The following is a 12,178-nucleotide window of genomic DNA, read 5'->3' on the forward strand; positions in this document are numbered from 1 at the left end:
TTAACCTCCAAACATTGTTTTAAAAGAGTGGCTTCCTTTAATTAATCATCCCAATAGGTGCAATTTCTCTTACGTCTATATAATTGGCTTTTTTGTACTGACCTTCACCAAGCTGGATGGTGACAGTTATGAACATCTATAAAGCCATTACGGTCGGTCTCTTTGAAATATGTGGAAGTAACTAGATTACCTTCTACAACCCTAATGTTCAGATCCAAAAAATGGATATGCTCACTGCTTGCCTCAAATTGAAGAACTATACCCCTATCATTAATATTGAGGGTATTAACAAACTTATCAAGAGAGCTATGGTCACCCTTCCAAAGAAGGAGGACATCATCAATATATCTTTTCCAAAGGACCAATTCAGGTGTGCTTTCTCCATAGATGACGTTCTCCTCCCACTTGGCCATGAAGAGATAATCTATACTGGGTGAAAATTTCACGACCATGGCCACTCCACACTTCTGTAAATTAATAAGTCCCCTTAAACCAAAAATAGTTGTGACTCATGGCAAAATCCAGAAGTTGCAAAATGAATTTTTGTTGTATCTTTGGTAAACCTGCATCCCTATGTAAGAAATGTTCTACTTCCTCCCTTCCATGCTCATGTGAAATAATGGTATACAAAGAAGTCACATCCACCGTAGCCAATAAATAACCGTTTTTCCAATCCAATGAATTTAAGGTATTGATCACTTGTGTAGTATCTTTCAGATAAAAAGGGGTTCGAGTAACCAGTGGCTGTAAAAATGAGTCGATATAGTGGTCCACTTTAGCAGTAAGAGAATAGATCCCTCTAATGATGGGCCATCCTGCAGGATTCAATAGATCCTTGTGTACTTTAGGCAGATAGTACAAAACAGGTGCACGAGGGGATGCTGGTTTCAAAAAAGCTCTTTCCTTCGTATTTAGTATTTTATTTTGAAACCCTCATTTACAATAGCCTGCAACACTTGCAACACTTTCTTGTAAGTGAAAGTAGGATTGCAGGATAGTGGTAGATAAGTGTTTGTATCTGATAAAATATGATAAATTTCCATAATAGGCTTCTCTAAAATGACAATGCCTCCGCCCTCCGCCCTCTGCCTCTGCAGGGTGAACCATAATATCCATACTATTCTTAAGGAATTCTAGGCCAGCATCAATTTTTATATCCTTACTTTTTTTCTTAACCTTACTTTTTTTCGTAACTTTTTTTCTGAACCATAGTGTATCTAAACATTATGCGTTGCATCATGGAAAAAACCCTAATCCTTAATGGTACACTATTTTTGGGCATTGATAGGGTTACCCCTAACTGGCGTGGGAGTCACACCAGAAGGGAGATTTCTAAATTAGAGACCCAATGGATTTATACATTAAAAACATATATCCCATTTGGTTTAATATCAATCGGGATGTTAATGATTTTATTAATAATATCTGAACGTATTTTAGTGAGGTCATAGGATTATGATTGTAATATTTTTGTTTTACTTGTTATTTTTTTATTATTTTTGTTTATTTACTTATTAGACTTGTTAGGTTTTGGCCCACCTTTTAAGGGGTTGAAACTATTTAATGTTATCTATATTTTGTATTGTGTATATATTTTATGCGTTTATATATTGTTTTCCAACCACAAGATGTCGCTGTGCATTTTATATTATTTTATGTTATTATTTTTTCAACCACTAGATGACTTATGAACTACATTTTTGTTTTTCATCATTTTGTAAAGTGTATGTTTACTTTAATGTTTAATTTTTTGTGAATGAGCAATAAGTGTTACTATGTACCTCTTAGGAGGGAGTGGATATCTCGAGGCCCTTGTCCCCATCAACATGGAAGCAAGGTGATTTGCCAGGTAGGGCTCCCCGACACGGTCCCCTGCCCAGAGGACATGTGATCTGATATGGTCCTTACTGCCTTTCTTTTCCTGACCACTGGCCAAGCACTTACCTGAAATAGGGTATGGTATGAATTTTGGAGGGGATAAATTATGTTTTATTTGTTTGTGTGTACATGTGTGTGTGTGTGTAATTCACCTTAAAAATTCATATTATACTCCTATCTAGGATAAAAATCTGGTATGAATTTTTTAGGGCAACACCAAATCATTTTATTTGTTTTTTTGAAGGGAGTCCCCCTTTAAAATCCATTCTAGGGAAACTGTATGGATTTTTGTTTCCATTTTTTTCTGCAGGGCATGTAGTCTGGCATGTTTTGGAAGGGGGGCACATTCTGTCCCAGTTTTTTTTGGCTTGTGTGTATTTTGAAGGGGACCCAACCTCAGAAAACAGTGTCGTGGAGCCCCTCCTAAAATTCATATCAGACGATTATCCTAGGTAGGAGCCTGATATAAATTTTTAAGGCGGACCCCACACAAAAGAAGAAAAAATAGCATGAGGTTCCCCCAAAATCCATACCAGACTCTTATCCAGGCAGGTAGCCTGGATGGCCAGAAAAAAAGGGGCAGCAAGCATGCAATCTCCCCACTGAACCGTATGACGCCACATGCTCTAAACATTGGGAGGTCCCCCCTGGTAAGTGATCTTTTACCCATGTTGATAGAGGCCAGGATCTCATCTTCATACCTCTGGCCCAGTAAATCTGTCATAATGTCTATGGATACTGGCCTATCACCGTTGGGACATTACAAATGGAAACAGTTATCATTTTTTACCTTCGGCTGAGAATTTTGAGCACCTTTGACACCTTATGAACAAGAATACTGGAAACCAGAACTAGCTAGCCATGTCTTCTCCCTTATGCTACAAATTATTACTTTCTGCAGACCGAGATTCCCCACTTCCTTTTATTGAGAAATGGGAATGAGGCCTAAATTTACACCTTACATCGCAGGAAAAATCCCATACTTTATCTTATCTTTCAACTGTTCCATCAATAATAAATATCAAGAATCTATATATAAAATTGTAACACAAAGGTACTGTATATGATTCTACATGGGCTTCATTCAGTTTTTACAGATTATCCTAATCGATGTTAGTGATGTGGCTCCTCATCTGCAGACATGTTAGACATCTTCTGATCTTGCCCAAGACCGTCACATTGTTGGATTATGGTCCGAACTGTAATGCAGAAATGTATTAACTTTACAATTCCAACTGACCCAGCTTACTTTTTATTTCATCACAACTTCATTCCATTCAAACTTTACAAGAGATTGATTATTATGCACTTAGTAAACACTCTGCATGCATGTATACCTGCCCCCGGAAATAGTCACACTTGCTTACAATGCAAAAATGACTGAGCTCAGTAAATAACAATAAACACATGGAGGGCTTCACCAGTTTCCTTAAGGACATTGCAGAAAAATTTTGTGACACTTGGTTTCATTAGATAGACTTTACTAATATGAAGGACTATAAACAGTACTGGAACTTGTGAGAATCATGGAAATTTACCATTACACAGCCTTTCTATCTTCCTCTACCCCGTCCCCCTTCTTCTCCATAAGTATATTTATCCCCTATGTTCTTTTTTCTACCTTCCCTATATGAATAACAATGTTTTTTCAGCCACAATCAACTTCCCTACTGTACCGTACCAAAGTTTCTCTCTTTTACTATTTTAAATAATTTATCCTAAATAAATAAAGGGAATTAAACTTATGCCCTGCATTTTATTGATTTGTATTTTAGGGATTGCTATATTCCCACCATTATTTGTATCTCTGTCAATACTTGTAATATACAGGTATGAACACTATTGTCATACTTTTAATACATTACACAATATCATATACACTTTGGTACCTACCATCTGGACTGCGATCTAACGTATAATGTTGATACTTTTTCCATTTTGTATGTATTAAAAAGGCATTTAAATAAATAATTTGTTACTTGTCCTCCTGAGGATTTACCCCCCCTTGACCAGGCCTCTTTTTGCTACTCGGCGCTGCACTAATTCAACTGATAATTGCGCGGTCATGCAATGCTGCACCCAAACGAAATTTACGTCCTTTTTTCACACAAATAGAGCTTTCTTTCGGCGGTATTTGATCACCTGTGCGATTTTTATTTTTCACGCTATAAACAAAAAAATACCAAAAATTTTGAAGAAAAACGATATTTTTTACTTTCGGCTATAAAAAATATATAGTAAACTCAAAGTTAGTTATAAATTTAGTCCAAAATGTATTCTGCTACATGTTTTTGGTAAAAAAAAATCCCAATAAGTGTATATTGATTGCTTTGTGTGAAAGTTATAGCGTCTACAAACTATGGTATAGATACTGCAATTTACTTTTTTTTATTTATATTTTTTTGCTATACAGAGCTGCGTTAGTTTAACGGACAATTGCGCGGTCATGCAAAATTTACATCCTTTTTTTCCCACAAATTGAGCTTTCTTTCAGTGGTATTTGATCGCCTGTGCATTTTTAATTTTTTGCGCTATAAAAAAAAGGCTGACAATTTTGAGGAAAAAAAAACAATATTTTGGACTTTTTGCTATAAAACATGTCCAGTAAAAAAAAATTTAAAAATCAAATTTAGTCATAAATTTCTGCCAAAATGCATTCTGCGACATGTCTTTGCTAAAAAAAACTCCAATACGCATAAATTAATTGGTTTACGTGAAAGTTATAACATTTACAAATGGCGGGAAAGATACTGGGATTTTACATTTTTTTTTAATACTAATAATGGAGGGGATCAGCGACTTATTGCGACGATCAGTGACTTATGTCGGCGATCAGTGACTTATGGCAGGACTGCGGGACTGCGGCGGAAATTCTGACACTGGGGGGGAACTGACTTGGGGTCAATGACATCCCCAGTGACACCAATACAGTGATCAGTGCAAAAAAAAAACCACTGACACTGTACTAATGGCACTGGGGAGGAAGGGGTTAACTTTATTAATCAGTGAAAGGGTTAACTGTGTGAGGGGAGTGTTTTACTAGGGGGCGGGGGTGTGTACTGCAGGGAACACCGCTGATCGGGAGAGATAAACTCTTCTCTCCCGATCAGCCTGTCAGGAGCTGTCAGGGAACTGACAGAGAGCAGAGCTACTGCAGCCCTGCTCTCTGTCAGTGATTGCTGCTAATCGCCGGGACACAGCCGGTAACGATCGGCTGTGACCTGGCGACTGACATCCGTGGCCGTGATCGGCGGGACAGGTAGGGTGGTGGCGCACTTCGCATGCGCCCCCTACCTGTTTTGAAGACACACATTTAAAAAGTGGTTTTGCCCAGCCGTGCCGCCCTGCCAATGTATTTCTAGCAGGTTTCTCCCAAGCAGAGTAAGGAAGTGGCACTGCCAAGAGTGGTGGTGCGTGTGTGATAACAGATTTTTCATAACTATGACAATTAAAATACTGTATGATTGAATGTCAGACAGCACTTAGGTATCTATAGTATGTGTAGACACCAGTATAGTTCACGTAGTCTTTACCTTGTTCTTATAATTCCTTGGTGACTCTCATGTGCAAGTTGTATAAGGCACTTTCTCAAGTTCTCTGGTACCAGTAAGCAATGAGATCCATGGACAAATATAACCTTCACTTAAGGACAGTTCATGTCTAATCATGTAGGAAGGCCATAGGAATGGAATTAACCATTTGCTTTGTAGAATGTCCCATAATCATACTTGTACTGGACATGCAAGATTCGATTGTTTGAACGCAGATGCTGTAACTGCATCTATACCAGTAAGTGTAATATCCGCAACATTCTCATCCTATGTACTAAGAGCTGCAGGTAAATGTAACCATGACGAAACAATCAGTAACATTTTTCAAATTCAGGTTTATATTGTATTGTGCGGGTTAATATTAAGTAGTCTTGCTTACCATCTGACTGTACATATGGCTGCTTATCCTAGTCACTTCGTGGTAAACAAGGTAGTAAGGACAATGGTTGATCTTCAAGGCAAACTGTCAACCCCACAGTAATTCTCTCTATTTTTTCTTTTATTCAAACACATGCCAGGGCTTAATTTTCCACAGTAGAATACTTATTTTTCTGCTTCTGTAAATGTCCGAGATACAAAAGCAATAGTCCGAATACCTAGTCTGAATGACACTGTATAAGGACCACACCATGGCTATAGTCAGAAGCATTTGTATATCAATATTAGGAAGAGAAGGATCAAATAATGTTAGTCCTGGACAGCTAATGATGAGTTTAACTGTTTAAGAGATGTGCTGGGTGGTCTCTGAATAGATTATGTTTGCCATTTCAAATAATAATGTTCTGATTAGTTCCACAATGGAGGCATAACTTAATACATTTGGAATACCATGAAGTAAGACCTGAGAATGCAAGAAAGGTCTGACAGGCAGATGGAGCAGGTGCTTGTATCACATGTATCAACCAACAGACCACCTTGTAGTATAATGTGACCCAAAATGACAGAAGAGTTTGTCTAAAACATCATTCAGAAAGATTCAGCTTCAGCCCTGCATATTTACCACTTTGGCACTAGAGCAATTTTTTCTGGTTTTGCACACATGTAAAAATCTGCACTTTTGGCTATGAAATTATTTAAAACCCCAAGAACATTATATCTTTTCTGAAAGCAGAGGCCTCGTAGAATACAAAGATAGTAGTGCAATTTTTTTATGTAGCAATATATATGTGCAATCAAATACATGTTAGAGGACACGAGCCCAGTATAACACCCAATTCTTTGTAAAACATAACAGATGGGTTTGTCTTAAGTAAATAGATACCAAACAGGCTAAGCCTTCAAACTGCATGCACTCATGATATTGGGAAACACAGTAGTACCTAAAAATCTTAACAAGCAACACTTTAAAATCCTTTACAGTTCATAAATTTAGAGTTAAATGTGAACGCTGGAACTAAAATTGTTGCTCTCATTCCGATGTTTGTGGTGATGCCTCACATGTGTTGTGCGATCGTGATTTGCATACCCGTGCGCACCCTGGGCTCATGTTTGCATTTGTGGGTGTGCGCAGGGCAATGGGCATTACAATTATTTAATTTGTATTTCTAAATACATTTTATTATACTTTTTTAAAACTTTTTTGTTTCTTCATTTTATTTAGCTTTATTGCTATCACAAGTGGTTAGCAAACCCTCATGTGATAGCATTTGGGTAGTTGATAGGTACTGTTTATGGAGACACTGGGGGTTTAATAAACCTCAATGTCTCCCCTGCCCTCCAAAGCATCTAAATGAGCACATATCTAGTAGGCTACATGCTTCCCTGGCTGTACCAGCCAGTGAATGGCATCTCTGAAACTGGAAGTGGTGACATCATGATCACTTCCATTTTTATTCCTGGTAGAAGAGATTGTGTAATGGATATTCCTTAGTCTCTTCCCACCCATTTTGAAACCTTCTGATGTGATCCTGGGCTTCCAATAAAATCGGGAGATCTCGAGAGCCAAGTCTGGAGGGGACAGGGGGACTGTGTAATCCACACTGTGAAAGTAGTTGCCTGATCACTGCTGAGGAGCCAGCTAATGAAAACAAGCACAAGCTGATGCTTGCTACAGGTATCAGCTTGTGCTTAACCCTACACTACTTGGATGTACAATTGTCCAAAGAGCTGAACAAGTTATTGTGATTTAGAACAATTTTAGGGTACCTTTCTTAAAGATCCCGAGTTGGGTCAAATACAACGATGTTGTCCAGAAAGCACTGTACACCAGGCACTTTACTGAGGATTAAAAACATCAGTCCTCAAAGAAAAAGAGGTGCTGAAGCTTATCCATGGGATACACGATTGAAATGAAAGAGGCCCTCATGGGTAATAAATGTAGTGAGGTCCCTACTTTTTTTATTCAGCAAGATCCAGGGTATAAAAGAATTCTGCTCTTTTAAATAGACTGTCACTTGATAATTAAGGGAAAAGTAAAAGGTTCTCTTGAAAAAAAACAACTTTGCTGGTGTTCATCGTCACTGTTTTCCCTGCTGCCTAAATGCTTTGCTCAAGCCCCAAGATAAACACAGGCCTTTTGGGTATAAGTAGGTTATTAGATGACCAAGCCAGTAAACCTACAGTATGATCCGAGGCTGATAAACAAAAATACTGGTACATAAAATGCTGGTATTTTACTGTTGGGCTGGAAGAATTCATTAAACCTGTGTTAGCTCCAACACTATTTGACACAGGGCTCACAAAGCGTTTGGAATAGGGAAGGTTTGGAATGCCTTGCAAGGGAGGTACTGTATGTATCAGTGGATGGGGACATGGCCTAGAACCTATTTAAAGAATAAACTCCCCTACAAAGGTTTCACACTGGAGTCTTGGTTTGCTTCTCTTTATTCATAAGATGAATATTCCTTTTCTTTGTGCTATAAAGTCTTGGATTGCTGCTCCCTTTGGGTTGGCCATGATTTTGGGGGAGCATTTGCTGGAAAAGTGAATAATGACAGGCCCACCCATCTATACTGTTTACTAGTATTAATGCAGAGAGATAAGAACCTATCTGGCTCCAAACTTGTAAAGATTGCATCATCTGTTAAGCTATTGTGTGTTCTAATTTTATGCAAATGTTGTATAATTGCAGGAAAGGTTTATTATCCTGTGCATATCATCTGCCCATAATTTATCAGGCACAGCCCCAAGTGTTACATATTTTCCTCTTTTTTTTCTATTTATTTTATTCATTCTAATTGTCTGAACTTTAACTTAATATACCTAATGGAGTATTGAAATGCTATAAAAAATTGTATAGCGATAAAGTTCAATAAATATATTGTGACTGAGATCGTTAATGCACCAAGGTCAGTCGAGACTGTGAGGCAAGAGATGCACTTTGATGTACCTGCTCAGCTGCAATATGTCATTATAAATTATCTTCAAATGTTAGGGAGTATGAATAATAACAATGTAAGCAATGCTTTGTATTATTATGGCTTTAACAAGGAGACGTACTGTATATTGTTTTGTCAACAAGACGGTATACCAGTTTTACTAACATGCACAGATTATCTATGTAGAGTGCACAGTAGAAATATTGCCTTTCTTTGTACATGGTTATAGTCTACAGAGTCAAAACAACTAAATGTGACATCATGCATTTATAGCCAAAAGTCAACTACTTTGTATGAAACTCAATTTCTATCTTGCCATTGTCTTGTATGTCTATTTTCTATAGACATGCTGTGCCCCCAGGTACAGTTGTGTGTTCATGCATCGTTATGTGCAATTGCAAATTTATTTATTTATTTCAGGTACTTTTATAGCGCCATCAATTTACGCCGCGCTTTTACATATATATTGTACATTCAGTCCCTAACCCTCAAGGGGCGTACAATCTAAGGTCCCTATCTTACATTCATACATACACATACTAGGGCCAATTTAGACATAGCCAAAAATAACCTACCAGCATGTCTTTGGAGTGTGGCAGGAAACCGAAGGACCCGGAGGAAACCCACGCGGGCACAGGGAGAACATGCAAACTCCAGGCAGGAGGTGCCGTGGCTGGGATTCAAACCAATAACACTAGTACTGCCAGGCGGAAGTGCTAACCATTTAGCCACTGTGCTGCCCAAATGAACCCAAAGGGGATAAATTATTGGCTAGACTGTATATAATGAGACATAGTCTATCTGTGGTTCAATGTCCATTGAAGAGGTTAGCTCTATCTCTGAGGATGTTAAGCTGGCCCTACACCTGTAAAATTTTGCTAGAAAATTGTTATGTTCAGAACGTTGAAGGGGAAAATTCAACAATCAGTTTGACTAGAGTAAGAAAAAAATCAAAGGACAAGGATAGAAAAATTTTGGTCAAATTTAATGGAATTAAATTAATGGAATTAATTAATTAATTTCTCACTGTTGAATTCATTCATAACAGAGCCGTATTATTTGGACATGATAATCCTGGACATAGCAATCCAAGGACAGACACTTTTCTGAAAGTTAGCTTATAAAGGTAAAGAGCACTAAAGCAACATCGGAATGTAAACAGTGCCCAAATAGTGACTCATCACAGTTGGCACTGTTACTGTGGTACTACCACAAAGGGATGAATCCTATACCCCATTACCAGTGTCATGCTTACCCCTAAAGCAGGTGTTCAGACACTATAGCTGACTTCTGTGTTCTTCACCTATAGCAGTCCCCTTGCCCATGAGGCAAGCAGGCCTACCAGTACTAGGTTGCCCCAGAACTAATACACAATGCTATACTGTCTTGCTACAACGCCAGGGCAGACACAAACTAAGAACAGCAAACAGGTACTTGACAGGCAGGGTGGTTCAATGACAGTCCAGGTACAAGGTAGGCAAGGTTCAGAATAGTCATGGTCAAATCCATAGTCAAAAGGCAGGCAGAGTTCAGAGAGTAGTCAATATCTGATCTGAGGTTGTTGATGAGGGAATCCAAACTAGCAGGCAGGGCATGCAACAGGGAGCTTGGAGCACATGTTACAAACGCAATATCACAAGCATGAGACTGCAGGCTTGGCTGGCCTAACTTGGGTTTTTTCTCCATCCAGAAACTGGCCACATCAATCACCTTGCAGGTGGACAGACAGACAGGGAGAATGTATCACAACAAAACCAGGATGCTGGAATGAGACCAGCAGCTGTGATGGAGCAGGAGTGCTACACATTCCTGATAACCAGAGACAAGTGCAATGCCTTGTTATAAAAGCTATAATAAAATATATATTAGTTATTAATGTATATTTGAACCAAAAAAAGACGTAAGAAGAGGGACTTTTGAGACACAACATAGGCATAAAAACATGATTTATTATTTATCAAAATCCAACATATGAGCCCAAGCCTAAAAACCACCTGTGCCCAGCAACTGGATGGACATCCCACTGTCGGAATCAAGCGATTGGCTGGGTCTCCTGCTGATAGGCCTATCTTTTTGCAGGAGACCGCAGGAAGGAAGGTTGCTGGACACAGGATTTTCAGAAGCAGGCTGGGCATCAGGAGCCGGTGTGTCAGGCTGGGCAGCGGGCGGAGGCATGTCAGGCTGGGCAGCGGGCGGAGGCACATCAGGCTGCGCAGCAGGCAGAGGCATGTCAGGCTGGGCAGCAGGCAGAGGCACGTCAGGCTGGGCAGCAGGCAGAGGCACGTCAGGCTGGGCAGCAAGCAGAGGCACGTCAGGCTGGGCAGCAGGCAGAGGCACGTCAGGCTGGGCAGCGAGCAGAGGCACGTCAGGCTGGGCAGCGAGCAGAGGCACGTCAGGATGGGCAGCGAGCAGAGGCACATCAGGCTGGGCAGTGAGCAGAGGCACGTCAGGCTGGGCAGCGAGCAGAGGCACATCAGGCTGGGCAGCGAGCAGAGGCACATCAGGCTGGGCAGCGAGCAGAGGCACATCAGGCTGGGCAGTGAGCAGAGGCACATCAGGCGGAGCAGCTGGCACTGGGCCATCAGGCGGAGCAGCGGGCACCGGGCCATCTGGCGCGACAGCGGGCACCGAGTCATCTGGCACGACAGCGGCACCGAGTCATCTGGCACGACAGTGGGTACCGAGTCATCTGGCATGACAGCGGGCACCGAGTCATCAGACAGGACAGCGGCCACCGGGTCATCTAGCTCAGGACGCTCCAAACAGTCCATAATGGCCAAAATGTTCCACCACCTGTGCCCAGCAACTGGATGGACATCCCACTGTCGGAATCAAGCGATTGGCTGGGTCTCCTGCTGATAGGCCTATCTTTTTGCAGGAGACCACAGGAAGGAAGGTTGCTGGACACAGGATTTTCAGAAGCAGGCTGGGCATCAGGAGCCGGTGTGTCAGGCTGGGCAGCGGGCAGAGGCATGTCAGGCTGGGCAGCGGGCGGAGGCACATCAGGCTGCGCAGCAGGCAGAGGCATGTCAGGCTGGGCAGCGAGCAGAGGCACATCAGGCTGGGCAGCGAGCAGAGGCACATCAGGCTGGGCAGTGAGCAGAGGCACATCAGGCGAAGCAGCTGGCACTGGGCCATCAGGCGGAGCAGCGGGCACCGGGCCATCTGGCACGACAGCGGGCACCGAGTCATCTGGCACGACAGCGGCACCGAGTCATCTGGCACGACAGTGGGTACCGAGTCATCTGGCATGACAGCGGGCACCGAGTCATCAGACAGGACAGCGGCCACCGGGTCATCTGGCTCGACAGCGGGCACCGGGGCGCCAGGCTGGACCACGGGCACCGGGGCGCCAGGCTGGACTACGGACACCGGGTCATCAGGCTGGATCGGGTCATCAGGCTGGATCGGGCACCGGGCACTAACTGCAGG

The sequence above is a fragment of the Staurois parvus genome, unplaced genomic scaffold, assembly GCF_062004578.1.
Source record: "Staurois parvus isolate SC_StPar_1 unplaced genomic scaffold, SC_StPar_1.0 ptg000639l, whole genome shotgun sequence".
Taxonomy (NCBI): domain Eukaryota; kingdom Metazoa; phylum Chordata; class Amphibia; order Anura; family Ranidae; genus Staurois; species Staurois parvus.